The 17,648-nt window shown below is 35.4% G+C and overlaps 1 long non-coding RNA gene across 1 annotated transcript; it reads left to right on the top strand.

Moving 5' to 3' along the window:
- Positions 1-5,397: 5,397 nt before the first annotated feature.
- Positions 5,398-8,374, top strand: LOC127836340 (uncharacterized). The gene is made up of 2 exons (XR_008028717.1): positions 5,398-6,507; positions 7,077-8,374. It is a non-coding gene; the product is annotated as an uncharacterized LOC127836340 (long non-coding RNA).
- Positions 8,375-17,648: the final 9,274 nt, after the last annotated feature.

The raw sequence follows: 17,648 nt of genomic DNA, 5'->3' as shown, positions 1-17,648 counted from the left end.
TTCTCTTACTTCAAACTCAAGAAATAATAACCTACCTGTACTTCAATTTAAACAGTTTGTTTGTAAACATTTATGTATTGCTGCTATTAATGTCATCGTAAATTGTGACGAATGTGGTAATTTATAATGGGTTAATGTAATTCACGATGCGTATTTTTTAGCCTTCTTCAGAGGAAATTGTTTCAATAATAGCATGTGTATGTAGACTTAAGACTAATAGGCATAATGGACCGGGTCCTCAATTTATCATACCTGTCGATAATAGGTATGTTTTAATACGACTTTTGTACTTATTTACGGCCTTTTAAATAAGTTGGTATTTTATATATGATTGATGTTCGGTCACCCAGCTATTCAATACATTTTGTCTTTAAATCAAAAACACTTTGCACTTTCAGTGGTATTATAACGAAAAGTGGTCCCTACTGGTACACTGTTTAATTCCGACACGGTCCTAAATCCGCCATTCCATCCACATCGATATTAACGATTTCATTAACGTCACTCAAGTGTCCGTATTGAACAAGCAATTATTTCAATTGCTAAGCCTTTTGTTGATATAACTCCCTTATGGTAAATACTTTAACACGATGGGCAATCGGGAACCCTCGGACAAATTCCGCCATAACTGTCCGAAGCGTTCAGATTGACACGAGGGGTAAGAGTTTCACATATGATTGACGTATGCGCAATCTTGATGCCCCGCATTGCAAATGCGCATAATAAAATCGAAAAACTATTTCAATATTGAAAAAATGCAAATTTAGAAGGAAAATGCATGTTTGATTTTATGAACGATTTGATACACGGCGTTCAAAAACGCATTATATCTTGCCTTCTCGCGCTCGATCAGTCTAAAACCTCTGCAAATAAACTGTTTCATAAACATTTAATAATTTTAAAATATATGTCACCATCGTTTTGCTGCTGCTAATGAATGAAAAGTCATCATTAAGTATCACGCCCATTACTAATTTATTAAAATGAACAGATGCTGTCATTTTATTTAGGCACCTTTAGTCATTTTCACGAAATTTGGGCCTATAATCTCGATGATTATTTGTGTTATACAAAATAATCGAAATATTCCCAAAATATCCCAAAAACGCAAATAGATGAATATTTATATTCATGCGAATTTTTGTGAAAATTGGTAAGCTTCGTTTGAAAATATCGTTAAATGCCTTACAAATGTGGCGGACTTAAGCACTGCACAAGTAAAATCTCATCAAATGAAGACACGTTGTACATAATTTCATATTGCAATATTGCATAAGATACCTTTTATTGCCACACATTCTTAATTCCAGCTAAAATACCAAAACTAGCTATTTAATCATAAATAAGTACTAATCATTGAGGATTAATTCAATATTATAAAGTTGAATCAACATTCAAAACATAACGGTTCATAATACGCAATTTTCGATATTGAAAATTGCTGTCAAGTAGATTATTTAAAACACGCGATAAGTATTTGAAATCAGTATAACATTCCCAAATTCGCCTACGCGATTTTGACAGCAGATAAACTAAAATGAATGCCGAACTATAGCAATCATTCCACGGAGGTATTTGGTAGTTTAACTCGACCAATCGACCTTCATATTGTAATTATCGAATTTACGTGACAGAAAGCAAAAAGGTTACGAACATTAATTGGCGCCTGTGGTTGATCACCATTAATGCCATATATGCAAAAATACTCTAAATAGCGTCTTCAGACATACGTAAGTCCCTAAACACGTTGAAAGTTTTGCACGTCTGCGATTATTTCAAAATTGATCTTTCATTTATCAACTATACTTCATTTGTTTATTTATCTAATTAATCTAAGTAAAAATGAAAAAGGACGCGACAGCGGAAGAAAAATCAAAGGCAAAATGAAAGGCGCGACAACGCCAAATCAAAAGACCACAAGCATAACGACAACGACGATTAAAGTATCGACAAATGAAACGGCCTGTCAAAAACGACAACTTTTACGACGATTCACGATAAATACCAGGTATACAAAGGCGATAAAGATAACGACGATGTGTATTTCTAAGTTTATGAGGTCCTTTCCGAGCAAGAGGCTGCATTATGTGTGGACTCGGAGTGTGACCCAGCACACGAGGCTGCATTATGTGTGGACTCGGAGTGTGACCCAGCACAATAGGCTGCATGATGTGTGGACTCGGAGTGTGACCCAGCACAATAGGCTGCATTGTTTGTGGACTCGGAGTGTGACCCAGCACAAGAGGCTGCATTATGTGTGGACTCGGAGTGTGACCCAGCACTACTACATTATGTGTGGACTCGGAGTGTGACCCAGCACTACTGCCTAATAACTTACTAGACTCGCGAAAGTTGGGACGAATTTTAAATTTAAAGCTGTAATTTCCAGACCTTCCAGCTATTTCGTTGTAACCGAAAGATTTTTCAATTTTGGTGTGGTCTTGGGAGGGGGGTGGGAGTCGCAGTACCTGGAGAAAATCCCACCTTTCCGGTATAGTGACGACCACCAAACTCACATGCTGCAGGAAACGGGAATGGACCCCAATAGATATCGACAACTGCGGCGACGATGTTATGTATTTATGACTTGCTCTCTCTAGAGCATGTATATACCGGTACGCATATTGCGATAAACGTAAAAGAAATAAACTATCGTTTGGTATTTATAGACATCTTCAGCCCAGTTACCGTTCAACTGAGGTCAGTCTTTGTTCGTGGTACTTTAATATAGGTTTCTGGTCTACCCAGTTTAACCTATCCTTTATTGAATTATGATAGCACGCGATAATAAATAAAGCTGTAATTGAAGAGATTCAAAATAGGTTATAAACCAAGGAGATCAGAGTGTTTTGGTGTTTTCGTGACCGCACAGTGTGTTTTACGACCATGTTAACCACATTCGCCCCGTATATAAGTAAAATGCTTGTTAATACGGATTTTGTAACGGTGGCGTTTTTCCTCTTGTTAATCGCATGCTCTCTTATATTCTTCATATTATCTGGTTTATAGTGCATGATATTTTTAATGATAATTCAATACTGCTCCAGCAGCTGGAGTTTCACTTCTTTATATTGATATATATGGGCGACGAGGAAACAGCCTAAATTAGGAAAGAAGCTGTATACCTACTCTGCAATATGCTAGATTTTCACTCACTGGTCATATATCTGGTTATTAGTGTGTGCGTGTTTAAATTGTTTTACTAATACTGTTAATCCTAACCTAACTGACTCACATGTCTTCCGCGAGGGACGTTAAACGGGGGTGCAGTGTATCGGTGCTGTACACCAGGCACTTTAAAGAACCAGGAACGCCTCTGGAAGTGGGGCGTTTCCTGTATCCTGCTCGAACCCCCACTAATACCTCTCCTGGGGCGGAGAGCCCTATAAAATCACACACAATTTCGTAAACAAACCATAAACAAAAAATCGTAAATAATAATAATTATAATAATGATAATAATAATGGTTATGATGAGAATGATGGTTATGTTAATGTTAGTTATGATTATGAAGTTGGGGTTAATGATGATGATGATAACTTACTAATTATGGTTATAATAGGACAAAATGTGCACACTTAACGAAAGATATTCCTAATCATTTATCTATTTTATATTATAACGGGTCTACTATGATTAACGTTTTTTATAATTGTAATATAATTCTCCTCCTGTTTTTTTTCTTTTTTTTATTTATTTTATACCAGCGAACGATAAGGTCTCATTGGCCACTGTGCACTGGTGTATTTGTATTAAAAATAGTAATATTAATAATAATAAACCTTTGGCGAAAACCCGAGCAGTTGGGGTAAATTTGACCTACTTTGGTTCAAAATTAAAATATTTTCCCCTGACAGGTCACAGGGGCAGGTCCGCACATAAGGCTGTCGCGAAGACGCAGCGAGACCTGTAAATATACTCTGACATTCACACATACGGATTTTGTATTAACAGGGTCCCAACGAACCTCAAATAAAATGATATACAACATTTAAAACTTCTTTAAATGTGAATTTATTTAGACGCCGATGACGTTTATTACTGCTTATCGGTTTTATGGGTCTTTATCACAGAATTGGCAAATTCTATTTTGATACGCGCATTCTGAGGGATATTTAGGTTGTGCTTCTTAGTTTACTATATCTTATTACTTTATCTTTAAAACGAAAGAACTCGACCGCCCGTTTAGCGCAATTGTTATTACACGCGCTTCTCGCCTAGGCAACCAGGGATCAAACATTGGTTCAGGCGGCATGTGAGTTTGTTTTTGTGGTCACCCTTGCGGACGGGTGGGAATTCAGCACAAGAACTTGCTAAAATATTAAGTGTCTTTCAGTTATACCAAAAAGCTAGATATTGAAGCTATAATTGAAAATTCCCCCCCCCCCACACCCAAATTTCGGGAGCTAAATAATACACTTAGTTAGGAGTGCTGGGACACACAACGGGTCCTCACATAATGCAGCCTCAGGCCCGAAAGGACCTCATAAACTTTGGAAATACACACACAAAACAATAGATATTATAACAATTTATACGGAAGTTAATGGGTTTTTACATGTCAGCCGCATGAAAATGTTACTAGATATATGTTTACAAAAATTTAAGTACCGTCGATAATTTATATCAATTTTTTAGACATCAAATACTGATATAGCATCGCGTTTTTATGTTTTTTGTTTTTAATCATGTGTTAACACGGACATTTTGTTTTCATAATATTTCAATTGAAATAAAACATTTAAACACGTGTTCTAGTTCTCATTGTTTATGGCCAAAACGTAACGATTTCTGGACACGTTCTTATTAGAAATCGTCGAGACACTTTTAAAAGTGTTCTTGAAGATTTGTTAACATTGCATGAAACATTACTAGTTGTTTTATGCATAAGTTTACCACCATAGTGTACATTATATTTGCAAACTATATCTATCAGTGTTTTTCTTAACTTTATTATAATCTTCATTGTATTACTTATCGGCGGAATTACCACACAGTCATGTAATCTTCTTCCAATTTTCGCATGACAGTTGAATTAAAGATTACGCGATTTAAATTCGCTATCATTTATAACAACAACACAATAAGTTACAACAAAGAATTATACGATTCGTCAAACCACCAGATGTTCGCGCATTCATCTCCAATCAATATTTTCCTTCCTTCACCACTAACAGGCAAGTGTGATATATCTAATAAATAACTGTACGCAGCAGATTGCATCAAACTTTTAAATTAGGTACATCGTTGAAAAGACAAGCATATGAGCCGGGTTCTGAGAAAACTGAGCATAATGCATAAGCGTAAAGTTTCGTCATTTGCAGTCCACACAGGCATTTTTCGTTTAAATGAAGTCCCTTCTCAGCAAAAATGCAATTTAGGCGGAAATTGTCGTCCCTGATTAGCCTGTGCGGATTGCACAGGCTAATCTGGGACGACACTTTACGCACATGCATTATGCCCAGTTTTCTCAGAACACGACTCATATATTGACACGGCATGTTTGTTAATGGAGTTTCCATTAAGAATGTCTGTACATTTCGGCATTTACAAATACCGGTATGTACAAACGAGAACACGTTTTATTAGCCGGGATTATCAAACAAGTTGGGAACTTCAGAATTTCGTAATCGGTCCAACCCATTTCACATGACAGCATTGCGAAAACCAATACTTTACCGACGGACTAGATTTTGTCACCATTTTGTGAAAGGCTAATGCGCTTGATAAGGTGCCTATAACGTAAACAAACACCGTGTATTTAAACCAGAATAAATCTCAAAAGCAGAACAGTGTTTAATTCATTAACTAAACCGACGAACGCGTTTAGTAGATAGGGGAATACCACGGGCTACTTAACAAGGAAAATTAAATGTATTGTGTTACAAATACCACGAAAAGAAAAGTTAGAGGAATTCATTAAGTGGCGAGCCTTCTGAAACCAAGAAATCGAACGTACTGCGGAAATTAAATCGTGGAAAGCTAAAGTAATCTTAATATTCAATCGACGAGGAGAAGTGCATAAAATATAGAACATTCAGTGATTTACCAGAGGTTGCATCGTTGAATGTGTGTGAGATAACTTTTATTATAAAATCAAGACGCTGTTATTCGAGGAGAATCAGTATTAATTCAGAAAATAAACTTTACATTATAGCAAACAATATATACGGTCTTGTATTTCATCTGTTTGTTAATTGATATAGCTGTTCACAGGATTTTACTGTTAGACAAGAAGGCAAAACATAATTACAAAAATCGAATTCAAAAGGAGACAGGATATTCCAAATAAAATTGCATTGATGTTACACCACGACGTCTCGAGAACGGGTCTCTCTGCGTCCATCATGGAGTCGCGACTGCTAAAGGATTACCGGAAGCACTACAGCTACTTGCTGTGGCGGCGAGCCGAGCTAGAGCAGTATATGGAGCGGACGTTGCGGGACCTCATCGACACATACAGGACCGCCGGGGTGAAAGGGGTCATGGGCAGGATCTTGTGACAGGTAGGTGTGGTTATAGATGAAATCCGGATATCCACATTGTTTGAGTTTTGATTCCAAAAACATATCGGCGTGAGTCTATTTACTCCCCTTAGACCTTGAATATATATGGATCGGTATAAGGGCTCCCCTATACTAACAGTATCCCAGAATCAGGAGCCTATCAATTGCACTGGCCATGCATATGCGGAATGAAAGGGTGTGAAAAACGTCCGCCCCAACCGTCATACACATATTGTCATTACCTACTTTAAGTTAGCAAAATAAGTATATTATTTATGACAAAATCACATATAAATTCGTATTCGGAAACAACATTAAATTTTATATAATATACTTACTATGAAAAAGGAAAACATTAACATTAAAATTTTTTTTTAAGTAAATACAATAATTAATGTGTCCGCGTTTAAGACAAGTCAGTTTGCTGACAGAGAATGTTTAAATAATGTAACAAGAACGTGCAGAGTGAAATGATGCTATTGCCTCATACATATCAAACGACGAATATTTTCTGTAGCTCTAGATAGTACATATGTTTACTATTTTCAGTGTTTTCTTTAATATTTCAGCCCAAATCATAATAATTGTGTCAGGTGTGACTGCGAAAAGGCCCAACAGAGGCGTGATTGTGACATCACCGTGGACATCAGAGAAAGATCAAATGACGTATGTGGTGTTGAACAATGTGCGGTCTGATGTTCGTTTTCATCAACCAATATTCGGACGTAGGTCTTAGAATAAAAACTTCTCTTGAAACTGTTCTACTCTATGAACCGCTGTTAATTTGAGTCGTGCATGGGTTTCACACACTCACAATCAGAATTAAGTATTTTGAGCGTTTTTATTTGGCTACACCGATATGGGAACAAAACTACCGGTATGAATTTGAAACTGCCGGTATGAATTTGAAACTGCCGGTATGAATTCGAAACTACCGGTATGAATTTTAAATTACCGGTATGAAGATCAAACGATTGGTCGAACGAATCAGAAGTGCCGTGAATCATATGGCTCTACAACTGTTAGCCACGACTACAACAGTACTTGATATCTAGTGACAGTGTGCTCCTGGTTCTATTGTGGACACTACGGCGCTGAGCACGAATCTCAAACTGTATAAATAGCAATCTCACAGTGCGTGTTTTTGACGAATCTCATCAATAAATGCCCTCAGTATTACCATAAATATTAACACAAATTGCCTCGATGGAACATGGGTCTAGACTTTTGGGTCTCATGCGATAACCACTGAATTGCAAAATTAATTCTATTTTTATACTATTTTGACACGTAAGTTAAATGCAACTCTCTCGAATGTATTGCGTAGTACTAAAATTATTAAATGTATAATAAGTTAAACGGCAATATGTTCTGTTGTATGTTTGTTATTGTTTTGTTTACAGGATGAAATTCCGTTGTCTATAGATTTATTGAAATATTTATTGTTATTTCAAACATCACATGTTATTTATGTTTTTGTATTTATTTTGTGACAAATATGTACATTTTTCATATTTGTTGATAGCAATGCAACGAAATGATGCAATATCACGTGTGTTACGTCGGTGACGTTTCCAGATTTGAATCCTTATTGGGTACACCAAATCATGGATACATTTTATTTTAATTATTTAGAAACATTACATTATGTTTTATTTGTGTGTAGCCCAAATTTGAATGAAATCCTTCTTTGAGCGTAGTTGACAGTTATATCGCAGGACGATATTGTTATTGTTTTTATTAAATAATCGATTGGCGATGTCACTATGAATGTTTTTGTATAATAATTGTCCGTTTATTGTGCAAAATATTCGTTATTGCATGCTGCTAATCAAGAAGTAATATGTGAATACAAAATTTGACTTAACCATATATTTTTGTCATTTGGAGTTGCGGTTAAGTGTTGTAAACCCATCTGTGCTTGACATTCAACGACCAACTTACAGCGATGGCCTTAGTTTTGTTTCATATATAATTGAGTTGTTTTCCTTATATTTTTCTTGTTATATAACACTACGTGCTCCTGACGTACGGGGCTGAAGGTCAAAGGTTCGAATTTCGCGCAGGGCTAATTCAGTCTAAAGGACTAATGCTGGTATGGTAAGTTCAACTTAGTTGGTTACCCTTATTTTCCGAGTTGTTAAAAATCAAGCTGGGATTATGTTAAACACGGTTAATGTTCGAACACATATACACATGTATATGTTGATCCTGGGTAGTCGTACCTCTATGCAAAATCAGCATTTACCTAGATCCAGCTAGTAAATTAAATGGTAGCGATTGCCTTCATACTACATGTACTCGAAAAGAATCGGATGTACGTGTGTTCGTTAGTACAAAGTGACGATTCAACCTTACTGTCCATATTTAAGACAAAGGCAGCACAAGTTAAAATAATTACGTATTTGATTCAGGAAAATGATGTGCTGGATTTTCCTTTATGAAGATTCTTTGACAAGAAAGATCCTCTTACAAGACAGCATATTGTTTTAAAAACCGTATATCTTGGCAGCTACCAAACCCTTTTAGGTTTATTGGCATCGAGCTTGCTTTAATGAATAGAAGAAATTCGTACACGTAGGAAAAACGTTAACAACTTAGCCAGTGGTTGACAAGCTGAATACGGTATATATAGAATGTAATTTCAAAATGCAATTTCAGCGCTATCGATCTTACTTACAATAAATAACATATGAACCACCACAGCAAAATATCTGGCTTTTACATATAGCTAAGATTCCGTATCATCATCATCATCATCATCATCATCATCATCATCATCATCATCATCATCATCATCATCATCATCATCATCATCATCATCATCATCATCATCATCATCATCATCATCATCATCATCATCATCATCATCATCATCATCATCATCATCATTATCCTCCTCCTTCTTCTCCTCCACCTCCTCTTAATCATCATCATCATCATCATCAGTATCATCATCATTATCATCATCATTATCATCATCATCATCATCATCATCATCATCATCATCATCATCATCATCATCATCATCATCATCATTTACGGGTTTAATTTCAAGTACAGCATACCCCCCCCCCCCCAAAAAAAAAAAAAAAGATTTAAGAATAAATAGACGCCATTGCAGCAAATAGTGTCTCTGTGAGTGGGAATGGATTCTTGGATATACCCGTAGCCTCACAAACGCTGCCTGGATGCTGAATGACGTCATACCAGTTGACTTGAACAACACGCTAGAGATAAGTTCGACGAGATTCCCCACTCTGACGCACATACATACATTGCTATCTGCCATCGCCGTACGGTCATGGGCGACCATAAATTACACCAGACACGATTGAAACGGTATACATTGTATGTAACATTTTACACCTATGACTAACCTGTTAAGCTTACTTATCGTGTTAAGACGTGTACTACTAAGTTGTAAAACACATGGTGACATCCAATCAAAATCACATGCATCCGGGAGGAATAAGTACAGATGGATTATAGTTGGCTGTCATATATACATATTTTTATAAATCAGGCGGTATTTTCCGCACCACCAAGTGAAACAGAAGAGTTAGCTTTCGTTTAAACCAACAGGAAGAACATAAATATGAATAATTATATTGCCGCTTGATTGTAAACCTTCATCAATTATTCAATTAAACAACTATTATTTTTCTCTGTGGAAATGAGCAGCGATTTATATTAAATCACTGGATCTCAAATTTAAAGGGGCCTTTTCACAGATTTTGGCATTTTTTTAACTTATTCATTAAATGCTTTATATCGATAAATGTAAACATTGGATCGTAAAAGCTCCAGTAAAAAATCAAGAATAAAATTAAAAAAAGGAAAAGAACATTGCCCGGACCAGGTTTCGAACCAGTGACCCCTGGAGTCCTGCCAGAGTCCTGAAGTAAAAACGCTTTAGCCTACTGAGCTATTCCGCCGAGTACACATGCTGAGCGTATTTTATACCTTATATAAGCAATCTTCGTAGTTTCACAAAATTTAACGACAAAAACAGAACTCTCCAAATTATTCAATCGTTTCGCGTTGCAACGCTTTATAATTTTTAGGTTTTAAAATCGTCAAAAGATGCATATAATGGCTCTATTAGACCATGGTAAATGTTCAGTATTACTGTTTCCTCACAAATATCATAATTAAAACGAAAATTTGCGAATCTGAAACAACTTTTTTCAATTTTGTCAATTTACCAAAGCGTGAAAAGATCCCTTTAAATAAAGTCTCTTCTTAGCAAAAATTAAGTTTAGGCGTAAAGTCTCGTCCCAGATTAGCGTATGCGGACTGCACAGACTAATCTGGGACGACACTTTACGCACATGCATAAAACCCCCTTTTCACAGAGAATGTCCCAACTTAATTTTTGTCAACTAACATATAAAAAAATCAGTGTAGGGAGGTCGCCTTAATTTTTATTTCGATAACTAAAAAAAAGATTTCCAATGTAATACACATTTGACAAGATGCAGAAATGTTCCCAATCGTGTTCAGAACTTTGTTTGTTTAGTCCAGTAGAGTAAATATTAATTTAGCGACTATGATCGAATGTAACAAAAAAGAGTCGTAAAGTTTTAAGATATTTAGTAAGTAAAGATAAACAAGAAATATCTTTAAAAAAGATATACGGCGTAAATGGTTTAATGAATGAGATCAAGGATAGCGAATGTCTTTTTCTGTGCAGTTCTTAGCTGCATCACACGCAGTACGGGATGTTACGGGGAGTTTTCGCGGCTTATTTTACATTATAACATATTGCTGGTCATAAACCTATAGATACAAAACAGAAAACCAAAAGAAGAATGGAAGTGAAATTTAAACATATGAGTCAACCGGCCACACGAGAAGTATCCGTATTTATAGGCGCGTTCTTCGAACAAACCTGTTTTAGTGGTTTGTCGGGCATTGCTATTTGATTCGATTATTAACAGTATCAATTATCATCGTGCAAATGCTTAAAGTGATATTATGGGCATTTTGCACTGTTGAACTGAGCTGAAAAGAATTAACAGGTCAAAATAGTTAGTTAAAATGTGGTTACTGATTAATTATCTGCAACTCACCTTGCTACCAGTTGTTTATAAAAATATATTTTATATTCGATATTCTTACGTGACCCACCCAGTCCTGTAAGCTGAAATGATCCGTAAAACAATTTCGTGTCTTTGTGTCGTATGAACAAATCTGCACTAAAACTAAATTTAGGTTCAACTCGTAAACGCATGATCAGTTGTCAAACGAAAGTACGGTTGATATTCAAATGCATTATTTTTCTCTTTCTGGTATATTGTTTTAGTATGATGATGCTGCATTAATTAATATAAGTGTATATGAAGTAGAAACATCAAAAATAATCAACGGTTGCGATAGACACCTATAAACTGTTACATGCTCATAATATCACTTTAGTACATTAGTCAATATGGACGAATAATTATTGTTAAATTTATCAACAATAATATTTATCATTGTATTGTTGAAAACACATTAAGAATCTATTATTTACATACCATAATTATATTGCTAAATATCTTCATTTAACATATTTCTGGTCTAAAGAAAATTCCAGGTCACCTAGTTCACGGATAGCGTCTTTATTATATAACGATTATTTTACTGGCCGCCAACTCCGGTGATGACCTCACTGGGGGCTGACGAGGTCAAAGCATAGACCGTTTCGCTACGACGTCGGGTATATGTTTTACTACGAAAACATTGTTTAAATACACATGACATCGAGAACGGATTAGTCGAAAATTGTGTTTAAAACATGTAAGATTATGCTTTTTTAATAACAAAACTCTGAATTTAAGCACAATGACATTTCATAGGTCTGTTACATAAAATTATAATCCAAGATGTGTCTGGTTTATGCGGTTAAACAAGAAATATACCGCTGATTTATCAAACCGAAGTCAAGTTTCACTTTTAAAAAATGCAATTAAGGTTTACAACTGTGTTTAATTGACACAATTTTACAATTTCCATATTGATCTATGTATCGTTTAGCCACTGGTGTGTTTAGAAATGTGTAGGGTGACCCAGTTATCAGAAATAAAGGCTAAATATTATTATTAGGCATGATCATGTCTCTGACAGTATACGTATATGCCTGGCTACGACAACGCTTTAGCGTGTATGCGTTTCTCACAGAAGACGTATTGGTTATCTCTCAAAGGCAAAATAAAGAAAAAACAATTTAATACAGAGTCATGGAGTGGCTGGATGTTTCCTTTGAGGAAGAGGTAGTAACAACGGCACAACATGATCCGAAGCGCACAGTCGACATGGCAATGCACATTATTATGATATAATTAAATTCACGACTAGGCCAAAGGAAACGATTAAAATCGAAAAGCCATATATAAGATGACAGTTGAGAGTCGAGAACCTAATGTCGTCGGTCTCAATAAAAATGACGCATCTTCACTTTGTGACAATCCCTTATAGCATACGGTACTCTTTATCAAATAACATTCGATTCTCGTTATCCCCAACTCGCTTATCTCGAAACTCTGCTTATGTTAAAGTAAATCCTATGTCCCAACTTCGATCATTATTTATCTCATACGGATTTTGAGTTTTTCATTGTATATATCAAAGCGATTTTCTTGAAAATCGGTTATCGTCAATTAATTTTGAGATGAATTTCATGTTCGTATACATGATTTTACCTGTAAAATCCACACCTGTAACAGCCGTAAGGTGTGGAAAGTAGAACCCCAATGGCACAAATCCGCAATTGCATACCGGTAATCAATATATTGTTGTAAAGGTGTGGCAGTGGGTTTCTGTCACAGGTTATTGTTTACTGCGTACATGACGGCCGGTAAATTTACCTCGTGTTACAATGCGGTTAAGGCCCAGTCTAACTATGATGCCGGCGGAGCCCCAGTGTGTGATCAGGCATCTACCGGTATGAACCGGGGCCCTTCCGGGATGAACAGGGTCTCCACCGGGATGAACCGTTGACGACCGGGTACAACCGGGGCTCCACCGGGAAAGTATTAAAATGTTTAATACCTCCGGGAGTCACCGGGTAGGACCGGCAACGACCGGGTGGCACCGGGAACAACCGGGACGGCACCTTAGCTCCACCGGGGCCAAAACACACCCTGGCAGAGCTACAGCAACGCCGCGGTGGAGCCCCGGTGAATGCCGGCAGAGTCCCTTTATAGCTACGTTACATAAGTAAACCGGTGCTCTGACGGTGCCGTCCCGGTTGTTCCCGGTGCAGTCCCGGTTGTTTCCAGTGCCAAGCCGGTCATTGCCGGTCCTTCGCGGTAACTCCTGGTTCATCCCGGAGGTATTAAACATTTGAATACTTTACCGGTGGAGCCCCGGTTGTCCCCGGTTAACTGCAACCTGCATGTGATATGTCCTGAAATGGATACAGAAACTTCGTTGAGCAACCTATACATTATATTTGTACTTCGTTGCGCAACCAATACATACTCTGTGCGAAACCTATACATAAAGCGACTTGTAATTTCCTTCGAAACAAAGCATTTGAATAATTAAAATACATGTTCGTAACCTGTTTTGTACTTTAAAATGTGTAATGTACACCGAATCAAAGTAACATGTAATTTAAGTTACCGTAATTGGCTATTTTAACAGAATAACCACCTTATGCAGTGCTTCAAATAAAAATATTTCGATTTTAGCTCAAAATAAACTTAAAGGTTGCAACTACGCGCATTTGTTATTAGTTTGTTATTGAAAATAGGTACCTACCATTATTGGATGTTCCGTTCTTTAATCCATAAACACCAGAAAAGATGAAACTCGCCTGATTAAGTAGTGTATTAAAACAATGTTTTCGTAGTGAAACATATACCCGACGTCGTAGCGAAACGGACTACGCTTTGACCTCGTCAGCCCCCAGTGGACCTGTATATAAACTCTGAATGTCCGCGAATTGACCCGATATACCTCGCGGGTTGAAATGCAATGCTTTAAAGTGAGGCCTCGCTTCCATTGCTCTTTATACTTTTACATGTTAACATGTTGACAGGAATAAGGAAGTAAGTACTAAATATGAGAACATAGCCTTTTAAGTATAAACGCTCTTGCGCTGGTAATACTCTGAAAATAAAAGGTGTACGCACAAACTGTATTGATGTCGAGAATTGAGTGTAAAACTGTTCTATCTATTAAGCCTTTTCATTCGAGATAAAATTGTTTCATACAGTAAAACAGTGTTACAAAGACGCGGATATGTTTCCAATGTTCTGGTGGTATACTCAAATCAGCCAATGGAATAAATGAAGTGTATTCATTCGTACCTAGCCGCGGGAAATTTTATTGGAATTTTATTGGACACTTACAAAGGTCAGGCTAAGGTGAAAAGCTGGCTTAAGACAGCTTACGCCGAAAAATTCTCCTCAAATACCAAACACAAGGTTACGGAATTGGGTAGTTTAAGTAAGTGGAAACGCAACGTTTACGCCTAACTTATGGCAGTTGAACTGAATAGTATTGAAGATATTCTTGTTACATTTTAACAAAACTTCCCCCAAATCTGACATAAAATTTGATTGAGATCTAATACTATAAACAGTGCGTATTATTATTGCAAGAACAAGCTGCTAACACATAGTTTGCAATTCATAAGAGACAACTCTTGCAATATACCATCATCCGTCTAGTTTGAATTAAACCTGCTTAAAAACAATTACAGTTTATACATATATTGTTGTTTCAAAATCATTTATGATTACTCGACGTACAACGTCTAATAACAAACTTAAACTCTAATACCGCCCGGTTACTAGTATTGTTGTTCACATATTTAAAACACATTCATTGTCACTGTTAAAGCTGCATTTTATAACTACGAAGGTAGTTATAAATAATCATACAAAAGGTTGAACCACATAGCAAATCGTGTACTATATCTTGTTCCATGAATCATAAACACGTTGTTTTTTTTTACAAAAAAAAAGCAATTCGAAACAAAGACTAATCAATAACATTTCGATCTCTGTTTGAAATTAAAGCCCAGTGCAGTATACACGACATTAAACATTTTTTTTAGCTAAAACAATCGCGAATGAAGAATATTACTGTTAAGCTATAAAGCACATTACAATTAGTCAACAATACCGTTCTTGTTTCTCAATTTAAAATGAGCTGAAATTTTCCGCATAGTTTATTTGGGCCGTGCATTATGAAAAAGGGGATTATTGCATGTACGTAAAATGCTATCCCAGGTTAGCCTGTGCAGTTCGCACAGGCTAATCAGGGACGACTCTTTCCGCTTTTATGATATTTTTCGTTTAAAGAAAGTCTCTTTTTAGTAAAAATGCAGTTTAGGCGGAAAGAGTCATCCCTGATTAGCCTGTGCGGACTGCACAGGCTAATATGGGACGACACTTTACGCACTTGCATTAAACCCCCTGTTCATAGAACACGACCCATTTGTATTCCATCAAGCATTATGACTGAACAGCGGAGAGAACTCCTCCTTTTTCCGGCTCCCAATTGTAGAAAATGAAACAACAAACACAATCCAGTAAAGAACTGTGAATATAGCGGACACATAATTCACTGCTTTTATGTCTTCTACATTATAATGATGTCGGTCTCAACGACATTTTTCACTTTCATTTTAGATGCATTTGTGTGTTTTTACACATGCGAAAATCACCGAGTAGCTTTGTTCTTTTCAATACATATATATAAACGTTGTCAAGCATATATAGAAAACATACATAAGTAGTATAAGCAGATTAATTGTTAACCAACAAAATAATAAGGATGCTTTATTTCGTATACTATAATAAAAGCAACGAGATTATGTACATTACAATAACAATGTGTACCAATTCATAAAGTGTGCAACAACAATACATTCCAATAATTGACCTAAACAGGTAATTATTTGGGAAAAAATCTGCCTAAATATTCTGAGACGTAAAATAGACATAACAGAGTATTGAAAACAACCTCATTAGATCAAATGTTTATGGTTATATAAAAAAGACAGTGTTTATATGTACAAGTTCTTTTTTTCAAAATAGGATGTCATGTTAAAATTAAAATTAAAACATTTGTAGCATACTATGTAGGTTAAGATTATTAAAAAAAAATCCTCCGCAATTTTTAAAGCTAACAAAATAAAGATTTATCTAAACCCTGATGTGTTATTCAAGGAACATTTATGCATACCTTTTCAACAAACTTTAAATATAAAAAAGATAGCGATACTTTATTTTAAAGATCTTAAGTTTTGCTTCATTGCAGAAAGTGTTTATACCATATACCAGAATACATATATCTAAAAGTGCTTGGTATATTTCTGAATGTCCCGATCTAAGTAATAACGCCATTTTCGTATTTTCTTCATATTTCTTTTTATTTCTGATGAATTTTCTGAAATTTACGTCATTTTTTGTAATATATAAATATTTACATGCAGTATATATTGTAAAACTAAGAAACATTGCTACTCTACATAGATTATAATTATGTTTAAAGTGTTAAATAATAATCGTTTGTTTTAATCGTTTGATTTGCTCCACATCTTATTTAAAATGTGTATTTAAAATAGATTTTCTCATACGGATTTTTGGTGGTACTTTATAAACCGAATAAATAAGTTGAAGATTTAAACATTTTAATAATGGATACATAAATACGTATTGTTTGTGTTTACTATTTTTGTTAATGTTATCTTACTCCACCATGATGTAAAAAGTGTAGATTAGGTTTTGTTAATGTGTTAATCTTATATTGTTGTTCTGATGGATATGTTCTCTTATATATACATGTTCAGTTATTGATTCATGATCTTGTTTGAAGGGAACAATAAAAAACACGACTATCATTGTGTCAATACATATACATCTTTGTTAAAATGTTTTGTCTTATAGAGTTTCCTTCAGAAAATAAAAACATTATTATTATGATTATTATTAATAATAATATTATTATTATTATTACATGTATCATTATTATTATCATAATTATTATTTTTATTATAGTTATTATTACTATTATTACATGTATTATTATTATTATTATCATTGTCGATTTTGTAATTATGCGTTTAAATGATATTCTTAGTGCAAAGTAACTCTTTCCCATATTCAATTATATATTATTATACACAGTATATGTAAATG

This window comes from Dreissena polymorpha, chromosome 6, assembly GCF_020536995.1.
Source record: "Dreissena polymorpha isolate Duluth1 chromosome 6, UMN_Dpol_1.0, whole genome shotgun sequence".
Classification (NCBI taxonomy): domain Eukaryota; kingdom Metazoa; phylum Mollusca; class Bivalvia; order Myida; family Dreissenidae; genus Dreissena; species Dreissena polymorpha.
This window is presented reverse-complemented; position numbering and strand designations above follow the sequence as displayed.